This window comes from Lissotriton vulgaris, chromosome 1_1, assembly GCF_964263255.1.
Source record: "Lissotriton vulgaris chromosome 1_1, aLisVul1.2, whole genome shotgun sequence".
Taxonomy (NCBI): Eukaryota; Metazoa; Chordata; class Amphibia; order Caudata; family Salamandridae; genus Lissotriton; species Lissotriton vulgaris.
The window spans coordinates 1,370,055,934-1,370,067,932 of NC_141685.1; the positions used below are offsets into that span (position 1 = coordinate 1,370,055,934).

General features: G+C 44.6%; 2 non-coding genes across 2 annotated transcripts; both read right to left on the bottom strand.

The window, feature by feature from the left end:
* Positions 1-4,018: 4,018 nt before the first annotated feature.
* On the bottom strand, positions 4,019-4,100 carry TRNAS-AGA (transfer RNA serine (anticodon AGA)). Its single transcript has one exon. It is a non-coding gene; the product is annotated as a tRNA-Ser (tRNA).
* A 4,430-nt stretch (positions 4,101-8,530) lies between these two features.
* On the bottom strand, positions 8,531-8,602 carry TRNAH-GUG (transfer RNA histidin (anticodon GUG)). The gene has a single exon. It is a non-coding gene; the product is annotated as a tRNA-His (tRNA).
* Positions 8,603-11,999: the final 3,397 nt, after the last annotated feature.

The following is an 11,999-nucleotide window of genomic DNA, read 5'->3' on the forward strand; positions in this document are numbered from 1 at the left end:
GCCATTTCCTTCATGGCGCAGGCTCATGGTATCCAGGACCCCACAGCGTCTTTTGTGGTACAGAAAGCGCTGCGTGGGTGGCAACGCCTTGAGGGTCGCAGAGTAGATGAGAGGCACCCGATAGGTCTGGAAAGGTTGGCCGTGTTACTGTCCGTACTCCCTGCAACATGTTCATCTCAATCAGAGACAGTGCTATTCCGGGCCGCTTTTGCATTAGCATTCCATGGGGCAATGCGGGTAAGCGAGCTGGTAGCGAGGAACAAGCAGGATACGGGGGGAGGTCTGTGCCGAGAGCACATTCAAATTAAGGGGGAGACAATGGTAGTCTCATTTGCCAGGTCCAAGACCGATCAGAAAGCAATCGGGGACAGCGTAGTGGTTCAGCGGATTCCGGGATCTCCCATGTGCCCGGTAGCATGCGTTGAGGAGTATTTAACGCAGAGGGAGGCATCATGGGGGGGAAGCTTGCTGAGGCACGCCGACGCCACCCCACTGACTAGATTTCAGTTCCAGCCGGTGCTCACGATGGCAATCGCAGCGGCGGGCTTGAACCCGTGCGAGTTTGGGACCCATTCCTTTCGGATAGGGGCTGCTACAGAGGCTACAGCCAGGGGTCTGAGTGTGGAAAAAGTGAAACAGTTGGGGCGTTGGTCCTCGAATTGTTATAAAAGGTATGTGCGGTTGCACATGTTGTGAAGCTTATGTCATGCACTCACGCTTCCTGTTTTTGCTTGGTTTACAGTTTTGCGAGCTTGCGAGGCGGGGCGGGGCGGACTGTGCAGTCGACCCGACACCTGGGAACCAGCGGTCAAAGATCACCGGCTGAGGAAAGAGTGGTGTGGGTCGTGGGCCACTCATACGTGAGGCGTTCCGCAGACGTATTCAAAGCAGGTGACATGATTCACATGGCTGGGGAATACGGGTACAGGGTGACCTTCTACGGAAGGGGCGGGCTCTGTATTGACCAGTTTCAAACTTTTATGGAGGGTTTGTTAGGGCGGACAAGGTCACCGCCATCTATAATCATAGTGCATCTTGGGGGCAATGATTTGGTGACCACTGGTCGACGGGTACTTCTCGAGTTGATACTATCCACTGTAAGTTGGTTGGCGAGAAGGGTTCCGGGGTGCACAATTGCATGGTCCCATATGATTCCACGGAAGGTGTGGCGGGGGGCTAATTCTGTGTCTGCTATAAATCAGTCAGTGAAGAAAGTGAATAACAAGCTTGGTAGACTGTTCCGTACAAGTACATTGCATTCGATTCCTCATGGGTGTATCAGGGGGGACCATATGTATATAGAAGATGGGGTCCATTTGTCCCGGGTGGGGAATTCTTTACTCATAGGAGACCTCGTAGCATGGTTAAAGAGTTTGCAGTCATGACCTTTAAGTAGGAGTTTTTGTGGGGGGTCCGGATAGCTGGTCAACTATCCGGCCTGTGGCGGTAAGGTCATGATCGGTGAGCAGTAATTGGAAGATCCCTAGAGGTGGGGGCGTCACCCATTACGGATGGGAGCGCCCGGGGGGAGGCGGCCATTGGCCCCTCAACGGGGAGGTGGTCCCCTCTAAGGATGGGGACGCCGAAAGGGAAGGCGGCCATAGGCCCCTCCCTGGGGAGAAGGGGCTGGAGGGCCTCTCCTGGGAATTTCCCGGGGCCAGGACATCTGCGACGGCAGATGTGGTAAGTTGTGTGGGGTGGGAGGGGGGTCTACGCTACCTTCTAGACACCTCACACGAGTCCTCGGACGACCACTAAGATGGCGTCGAGTTAACATGGGGCCCCCGTCAAGACAAGGGAAATTGGAAATAGGCACAAAGGTGTAGTCCTCTGTGCGACCGCCCCTCACAAGTGAGGGGGGAGTTCTGGGTTAGGGATCTGACACCGGTTACGACCTTGCCGTTGGCCCGTAATGTTAGGATGTACAATTTCAATTTTTAGAAATGCATTTGCAGGATGTTTAGTAACGGCTAGGAGAACCTTTGTATTAGAGATGTGTTAAGGTTAGCCAAGAACATCGTAATGTGGAAATGAAATTGTACATGATATGAAACTGTTATTTTAATGTTTTAATTTTGTTTCATATTTTAATAAATACGGCCGGGAGGGTAACTCCCTCCCGCCTTCCAAAAGTTCAGAACCGTTTCCGTATTCCCATTCTTGGGGATTGTGTTGAGAGGGGGTGGCGGGTATCTCAGCCATATGGAAAGGGGCGACCACTCGGTCCCCCCGAACGTATGGTGGAGTACCCCGATCCCCCCGGGAAGCCATTTTGGGCGGGAGGCGAGTCTTGGCTGGTATGCCCGAAGCGGCGTAGCCAGGGCGCGCCTTTTCCCGCCCAAGAGTGGGTTGTCCTAGACACCGAAGCCGCTAGCCACGCCCCGGAGGCGGATTGGAGGTGGGTCCACGCCCGCCCGAAGAAGGATAAAAGTAGCGACGAGCCAAGAAAGCATCCTCTTGTTCCTGTGCTCTGAAGCTGCACCTCCCTGTTGCACGTGAGCTCGAGACGGAACGAAGAGCCAATTTTGACCCACCCACCAGCCCCTGATGACAGCGAGTTGTTTGAATAAAGTCGTGTGACGTGGTATTGTTTTTCTTACAGGTTGTTCCGAATAAAGTTGGTGATTTGGTATGCAATAAAGTTGATAATCTTCTTTTCAGCATGTTTATTCAAAAGTAGTTGCACCAGAGTTGAACAGTGATGTTCTGTAGAATTAATACTTTGAATGGTTAGGTATAATTGTTTTTCTCCTCTTTAGCCTTAGATTGTCGTATTTATTTGGTCGGGCGGTAAGGTCATGATCGGTGAGCAGTAATTGGAAGATCCCTAGAGGTGGGGGTGTCACCCATTACGGATGGGAGCGCCCGGGGGGAGGCGGCCATTGGCCCCTCAACGGGGAGGCGGTCCCCTCTAAGGATGGGGACGCCGAAAGAGAAGGTGGCCATAGGCCCCTCCCTGGGGAGGAGGGGCTGGAGGGCCTCTCCTGGGAATTTCCCGGGGCCAGGACATCTGCGACGGCAGATGTGGTAAGTTGTGTGGGGAGGAGGGGGGTCTACGCTACCTTCTAGACACGTCACACGAGTCCTCGGACGACCACTAAGATGGCGTCGAGTTAACATGGGGCCCCCGTCAAGACAAGGGAAATTGGAAATAGGCACAAAGGTGTAGTCCTCTGTGCGACCGCCCCTCACAAGTGAGGGGGGAGTTCTGGGTTAGGGATCTGACACCGGTTACGACCTTGCCGTTGGTCCGTAATGTTAGGATGTACAATTTCAATTTTTAGAAATGCATTTGCAGGATGTTTAGTAACGGCTAGGAGAACCTTTGTATTAGAGATGTGTTAAGGTTAGCCAAGAACATCGTAATGTGGAAATAAAAATTGTACATGATATGAAACTGTTATTTTAATGTTTTAATTTTGTTTCATGTTTTAATAAATACGGCCGGGAGGGTAACTCCCTCCCGCCTTCCAAAAGTTCAGAACCGTTTCCGTATTCCCATTCTTGGGGATTGTGTTGAGAGGGGGTGGCGGGTATCTCAGCCATAAGGAACAGTTACACATCTAAGAAAAGGGAAAGAAAAGACTAGGAAAAAACACAGAAAGAGCTTGTAGATGAAATTCTCTTCCAGGAACAGCAGGTTAAGAGAAATTACACAGGGAGCAGTTAAGCTTGTAACACGGGGGAGAATAGAAAAGAAAATGCAGTTTTATGAAGTGTGTTTGCCTAATCCAGCTAGCACTTTTATTTTATTTCTCTATTTGCTTCTTTTATTGGTAAAGTAAGTTTCAAGTGCATGCACAGGTATGACCGAGAGAGCCAGGGTATAATAATTTGAAGCGTTTGCACCAGCGCTAATGAAGGACGAGAGTTATAGCAAAGATATGAAAGGGGGAGCGATAATAAATATGTGATATGGCAATAGTGACACCAAAATAAGCCACCTATTTATAAAACTGACATGGAAGAAATACTAAAGGTTAACTTCTGAAATTGTAGCCTGTGTTAAAAAGATTCTCGTTGTCGGCAGGATTCGAACTTGCGCGGGGAGACCCCAATGGATTTCTAGTCCATCGCCTTAACCACTCGGCCACAACAACTGACTGTAAGACGTGTGCACATAATCTGTATGCGTTTTCAAGGTGTCCCACAGCAAATTCCTGATTTTCTGCAATGCACTTTTTAAAAATAATGTTTTTTTCAGCAGGCACATTCTCTCCTAAAAACAAAAATTGCATGCGTATATCTCTAGTTTGGAATACCATAGGCTTGCATGCATACTCTCATGGGTCACTCAAGTTTTTTGGACCCTATTGCACTCTGTTTTCGTGCTGCTTTTAGTATATGGCCCATATTACAGAAGTCTACCATCTTTGAGTATTTGAGGCTCCTTTGTGGGTGCTTTGTATTTTTTCCTTGAAGAGCTATATAATAAAGGGGTCCGGGAAAGATTGCATTTATGGAAGATAAAAGAAGGCCCACTTGTCTCACCAAATGCTGTAGAGAAACCTGATGTTTTACTCATGTTATCCTTAGTTCGTTTTTGTTAGACCTTGCATTCTTAAGGTGGTCCCAACCCCACCTTATTGCTTTTCACCTCCGCATTTTGCTGTATCTTTTTGTTGGCCTTAGGACTCTGATCACTTTATGGCTACTAATCAGTGCTGAAGTGCACGTGCTTCTTCCCTAATCATGTGTATAATTGGAGTATACCTGACTGACAGATTTAATTTACTTGAAAGCCCCTTGTAAAGTGGTATACCATATACCCAGGGACTGATTGTGCCGCCCAAAGAAATAGCATTTCAAACCTGTCTCAAGCCTGCTACTGCAGTGCCTGTGCTGCAGTGTACTGCCACTTCGACTTGGCATTTAAAACTACTTGCCAAGCCTTAAACTCTAATTTTATTACCGATCAGTAACCCCTAAGGTAGGCCCTAAGTAGTCCTAGGGGCATCATGCTATGCAAGTAAAAGGTAAGACATGCACTGTGGTAGTTTGTATGTCCTAGTAGTATCAAACAGTCTATTACATTTTTCACTTCTGTGAGGTCTGCCCCTCTCATAGGTTAGCATTGGGTATTCCCTTATACTTTTTGGGGGGTAATTCCATATCAGAGAGGAGAAGCTTTATTTATTTATTGATAAATCCTATCTACTGGTGAGGTTGGATTTAATCTTACTATTGTATAAATGCCATTTTTAGAGAGTGAGCATTTCTCTGCACTTACTGCTCAATTTGCATGAAAACCTGTCTTCAATTGACGTCTGGATTGGGCTGCGAGACAGCTACATATGTGCATTCCCTGTAGACAGCCACAACACAGGTCACTCAACTGCAACTGCATTCATCTGCATTCTGATTGGCCTGGGGGAGAGCTCCGCTCCCCTTACCGCAAATATGTTCAAGAACGATAATTTATGTCAGTAAGTACAGTATACCTACATCTTATAATCATGTGTGTTTAAATAATTTGTCGTTAGATCGTTTAAATATTGAAAAGGATCTGTTTTAATAGACATTTTACAAAAACAACTGGTACATTTGGGAATTCTGTAAAGGAAAAACCCAACTGCCGTGACATTGCCAACCACAATGCCGTGACTCGGATTCGAACCAAGGTTGCTGCGGCCACAACGTAGAGTACTAACCACTATACGATCACGGCGAGCTACTTGGGCTCAATAATGTACAGTGACATGAAGAAATTATAATTCGGAATCACTCAGGGCTACTCCTGTGATAGGCTGAATGTGTTCATTGCTTCCTCATTCCTTATACAAAGGCTTTATCTCCTCAGTGGTTGATAGGCTGAAACCGTTTCCTGGCCGCCTGCTTGTGAACTGGCAGGAGTCAAAGATCACACATACACTGGTGGGCCTGTGATGGGACACCAATGCAGAGAAACACACCTGGCGCAGATATTCTATTCTGTTTATTAGACCTGCATCTCCCCTGTACCTCCTCAAGCCATCTGTATGTGAAGCAAGAAAGAGTTAAGGAACGGTCCATCTACACTTTTATTGGGAGGATGCTGCCGTGAGCTCCTCCCAGCTAATCACACAAACAGCAGTAAAGCAAGATAACTACACAGTTAGGGGGGACTGCATGGTTAGGTTTTTGAGGAATTATTGAAACTGACCTCAGTGACCCATAATCAGAGCTGTGGCTAATGACTGCATGCCTAATTATGATGAAGCAAGCACCATGGCTCGTAGGGGCCCCACAACACACTTTTCTTAGCTCATTGAATTAAAGTATAAACTTCTGCCATGTGTGAGTGGTAAAGGCTTGTTAATTTTGTTGCTTTTCAAATTCACGTCTGACAACAAGACGAAGGAACATTGGGGCATCAGACGCTTTGGAAAGTAGCCACCAACCGCAGAGAAAGAGGGAAAAGACAGTATGAGGTGTGGAGAAAACAGCAGCAGGTACAAGGAGCTCAAATGAGATTAATGGCGCCTAAATAGAGCACGTAAAGGAACAGTTACAAATCTAAGAAAAGGGAAAGAAAAGACTAGGAAAAAACACAGAAAGAGCTTGTAGATGAAATTCTCTTCCAGGAACAGCAGGTTAAGAGAAATTACACAGGGAGCAGTTAAGCTTGTAACGCGGGGGAGAATAGAAAAGAAAATGCAGTTTTATGAAGTGTGTTTGCCTAATCCAGCTAGCACTTTTATTTTGTTTCTCTATTTGCTTCTTTTATTGGTAAAGTAAGTTTCAAGTGCATGCACAGGTATGACCGAGAGAGCCAGGGTATAATAATTTGAAGCGTTTGCACCAGTGCTAATGAAGGACGAGAGTTATAGCAAAGATATGAAAGGGGGAGCGATAATAAATATGTGATATGGCAATAGTGACACCAAAATAAGCCACCTATTTATAAAACTGACATGGAAGAAATACTAAAGGTTAACTTCTGAAATTGTAGCCGATGTTAAAAAGATTCTCATTGTCGGCAGGATTCGAACTTGCACGGGGAGACCCCAATGGATTTCTAGTCCATCGCCTTAACCACTCGGCCACAACAACTGACTGTAAGTCGTGTGCACATAATCTGTATGCAAGTTTTCAAAGTGTCCCACAGCAAATTCCTGATATTCTGCAATGCACTTTTTAAAAATAATGTTTTTTTCAGCAGGCACATTCTCTACTAAAAACAAAAATTGCATGCGTATATCTCTAGTTTGGAATACCATAGGCTTGCATGCATACTCTCATGGGTCACTCAAGTTTTTTGGACCCTATTGCACTCTGTTTTCGTGCTGCTTTTAGTATATGGCCCATATTACAGAAGTCTACCATCTTTGAGTATTTGAGGCTCCTTTGTAAGTGCTTTATATTTTTTCCTTGAAGAGCTATATAATAAAGGGGTCCGGGAAAGATTGCATTTATGGAAGATAAAAGAAGGCCCACTTGTCTCACCAAATGCTGTAGAGAAACCTGATGTTTTACTCATGTTTTCCTTAGTTCGTTTTTGTTAGACCTTGCATTCTTAAGGTGGTCCCAAAACTACCTTATTGCTTTTCACCTCCGCATTTTGCTGTATCTTTTTGTTGGCCTTAGGACTCTGATCACTTTATCGCTACTAATCAGTGCTGAAGTGCACGTGCTTCTTCCCTAATCATGTGTATAATTGGAGTATACCTGACTGACAGATTTAATTTACTTGAAAGCCCCTTGTAAAGTGGTATACCATATACCCAGGGACTGATTGTGCCGCCCAAAGAAATAGCATTTCAAACCTGTCTCAAGCCTGCTACTGCAGTGCCTGTGCTGCAGTGTACTGCCACTTCGACTTGGCATTTAAAACTACTTGCCAAGCCTTAAACTCCAATTTTATTACATATCAGTAACCCCTAAAGTAGGCCCTAAGTAGTCCTAGGGGCATCATGCTATGTAAGTAAAAGGTAAGACATGTACTGTGGTAGTTTGTATGTCCTAGTAGTATCAAACAGTCTATTACATTTTTCACTACTGTGAGGTCTGCCCCTCTCATAGTTTAGCATTGGGTATTCCCTTATACTTTTTGGGGGGTAATTCCATATCAGAGAGGAGAAGCTTTATTTATTTACTGATAAATCCTATCTACTGGTGAGGTTGGATTTAATCTTACTATTGTATAAATGCCATTTTTAGAGAGTGAGCATTTCTCTGCACTTACTGCTCTATTTGCATGAAACCCTGTCTTCAATTGACGTCTGGATTGGGCTGCGAGACAGCTACATATGTGCATTCCCTGTAGACAGCCTCAACACAGGTCACTCAACTGCAACTGCATTCATCTGCATTCTGATTGGCCTGGGGGAGAGCTCCGCTCCCCTTACCGCAAATATGTTCAAGAACGATAATTTATGTCAGTAAGTACAGTATACCTACATCTTATAATCATGTGTGTTTAAATAATTTGTCGTTAGATCGTTTAAATATTGAAATGGATCTGTTTTAATAGACATTTTACAAAAACAACTGGTACATTTGGGAATTCTGTAAAGGAAAAACCCAACTGCCGTGACAATGCCAACCACAATGCCGTGACTCGGATTCGAACCGAGGTTGCTGCAGCCACAACGCAGAGTACTAACCACTATACGATCACGGCAAGCTACTTGGGCTCAATAACGTACAGTGACATGAAGAAATTATAATTCGGAACACTCAGGGCTACTCCTGTGATAGGCTGAATGTGTTCATTGCTTCCTCATTCCTTATACAAAGGCTTTATCTCCTCAGTGGTTGATAGGCTGAAACCGTTTCCGGGCCGCCTGCTTGTGAACTGGCAGGAGTCAAAGATCACACATACACTGGTGGGCCTGTGATGGGACACCAATGCAGAGAAACACACCTAGCGCAGATATTCTATTCTGTTTATTAGACCTGCATCTCCCCTGTACCTCCTCAAGCCATCTGTATGTGAAGCAAGAAAGAGTTAAGGAACGGTCCATCTACACTTTTATTGGGAGGATGCTGCCGTGAGCTCCTCCCAGCTAATCACACAAACAGCAGTAAAGCAAGATAACTACACAGTTAGGGGGGACTGCATGGTTAGGTTTTTGAGGAATTATTGAAACTGACCTCAGTGACCCATAATCAGAGCTGTGGCTAATGACTGAATGCCTAATTATGATGAAGCAAGCACCATGGCTCGTAGGGGCCCCACAACACACTTTTCTTAGCTCATTGAATTAAAGTATAAACTTCTGCCATGTGTGAGTGGTAAAGGCTTGTTAATTTTGTTGCTTTTCAAATTCACGTCTGACAACAAGACGAAGGAACATTGGGGCATCAGACGCTTTGGAAAGTAGCCACCAACCGCAGAGAAAGAGAGAAAGAGGGAAAAGACAGTATGAGGTGTGGAGAAAACAGCAGCAGGTACAAGGAGCTCAAATGAGATTAATGGCGCCTAAATAGAGCATGTAAAGGAACAGTTACAAATCTAAGAAAAGGGAAAGAAAAGACTAGGAAAAAACACAGAAAGAGCTTGTAGATGAAATTCTCTTCCAGGAACAGCAGGTTAAGAGAAATTACACAGGGAGCAGTTAAGCTTGTAACACGGGGGAGAATAGAAAAGAAAATGCAGTTTTATGAAGTGTGTTTGCCTAATCCAGCTAGCACTTTTATTTTATTTCTCTATTTGCTTCTTTTATTGGTAAAGTAAGTTTCAAGTGCATGCACAGGTATGACCGAGAGAGCCAGGGTATAATAATTTGAAGCGTTTGCACCAGCGCTAAAGAAGGACGAGAGTTATAGTAAAGATATGAAAGGGGGAGCGATAATAAATATGTGATATGGCAATAGTGACACCAAAATAAGCCACCTATTTATAAAACTGACATGGAAGAAATACTAAAGGTTAACTTCTGATATTGTAGCCGATGTTAAAAAGATTTGCGTTGTCGGCAGGAGTCGAACCTGAGCAGGGAGACCCCAATGGATTTCTAGTCCATCGCCTTAACCACTCGGCCACAACAACTGATTGTAAGGCGTGTGCACATAATCTGTATGCAAGTTTTCACGGTGTCCCACAGCAAATTCCTGATATTCTGCAATGCACTTTTTAAAAATAATGTTTTTTTCAGCAGGCACATTCTCTCCTAAAAACAAAAATTGCATTGGTATATCTCTAGTTTGGAATACCATAGGCTTGCATGCATACTCTCATGGGTCACTCAAGTTTTTTGGACCCTATTGCACTCTGTTTTCGTGCTGCTTTTAGTATATGGCCCATATTACAGAAGTCAACCATCTTTGAGTATTTGAGGCTCCTTTGTAAGTGCTTTATATTTTTTCCTTGAAGAGCTATATAATAAAGGGGTCCGGGAGAGATTGCATTTATGGAAGATAAAAGAAGGCCCACTTGTCTCACCAAATGCTGTAGAGAAACCTGATGTTTTACTCATGTTATCCTTAGTTCGTTTTTGTTAGACCTTGCATTCTTAAGGTGGTCCCAACCCCACCTTATTGCTTTTCACCTCAGCATTTTGCTGTATCTTTTTGTTGGCCTTAGGACTCTGATCACTTTATCGCTACTAATCAGTGCTGAAGTGCACGTGCTTCTTCCCTAATCATGTGTATAATTGGAGTATACCTGACTGACAGATTTAATTTACTTGAAAGCCCCTTGTAAAGTGGTATACCATATACCCAGGGACTGATTGTGCCGCCCAAAGAAATAGCATTTCAAACCTGTCTCAAGCCTGCTACTGCAGTGCCTGTGCTGCAGTGTACTGCCACTTCGACTTGGCATTTAAAACTACTTGCCAAGCCTTAAACTCCAATTTTATTACATATCAGTAACCCCTAAGGTAGGCCCTAGGTAGTCCTAGGGGCATCATGCTATGTAAGTAAAAGGTAAGACATGTACTGTGGTAGTTTGTATGTCCTAGTAGTATCAAACAGTCTATTACATTTTTCACTACTGTGAGGTCTGCCCCTCTCATAGGTTAGCATTGAGTATTCCCTTATACTTTTTGGGGGGTAATTCCATATCAGAGAGGAGAAGCTTTATTTATTTATTGATAAATCCTATCTACTGGTGAGGTTGGATTTAATCTTACTATTGTATAAATGCCATTTTTAGAGAGTGAGCATTTCTCTGCACTTACTGCTCTATTTGCATGAAAACCTGTCTTCAATTGACGTCTGGATTGGGCTGCGAGACAGCTACATATGTGCATTCCCTGTAGACAGCCACAACACAGGTCACTCAACTGCAACTGCATTCATCTGCATTCTGATTGGCCTGGGGGAGAGCTCCGCTCCCCTTACCGCAAATATGTTCAAGAACGATAATTTATGTCAGTAAGTACAGTATGCCTACATCTTATAATCATGTGTGTTTAAATAATTTGTCGTTAGATCGTTTAAATATTGAAATGGATCTGTTTTAATAGACATTTTACAAAAACAACTGGTACATTTGGGAATTCTGTAAAGGAAAAACCCAACTGCCGTTACATTGCCAACCACAATGCCGTGACTCAGATTCGAACCGAGGTTGCTGCGGCCACAACGCAGAGTACTAACCACTATACGATCACGGCGAGCTACTTGGGCTCAATAACGTACAGTGACATGAAGAAATTATAATTCGGAACACTCAGGGCTACTCCTGTGATAGGCTGAATGTGTTCATTGCTTCCTCATTCCTTATACAAAGGCTTTATCTCCTCAGTGGTTGATAGCCTGAAACCGTTTCCGGGCCGCCTGCTTGTGAACTGGCAGGAGTCAAAGATCACACATACACTGGTGGGCCTGTGATGGGACACCAATGCAGAGAAACACACCTGGCGCAGATATTCTATTCTGTTTATTAGACCTGCATCTCCCCTGTACCTCCTCAAGCCATCTGTATGTGAAGCAAGAAAGAGTTAAGGAACGGTCCATCTACACTTTTATTGGGAGGATGCTGCCGTGAGCTCCTCCCAGCTAATCACACAAACAGCAGTAAAGCAAGATAAGTACACAGTTAGGGGGGACTGCATGGTTAGGTTTTTGAG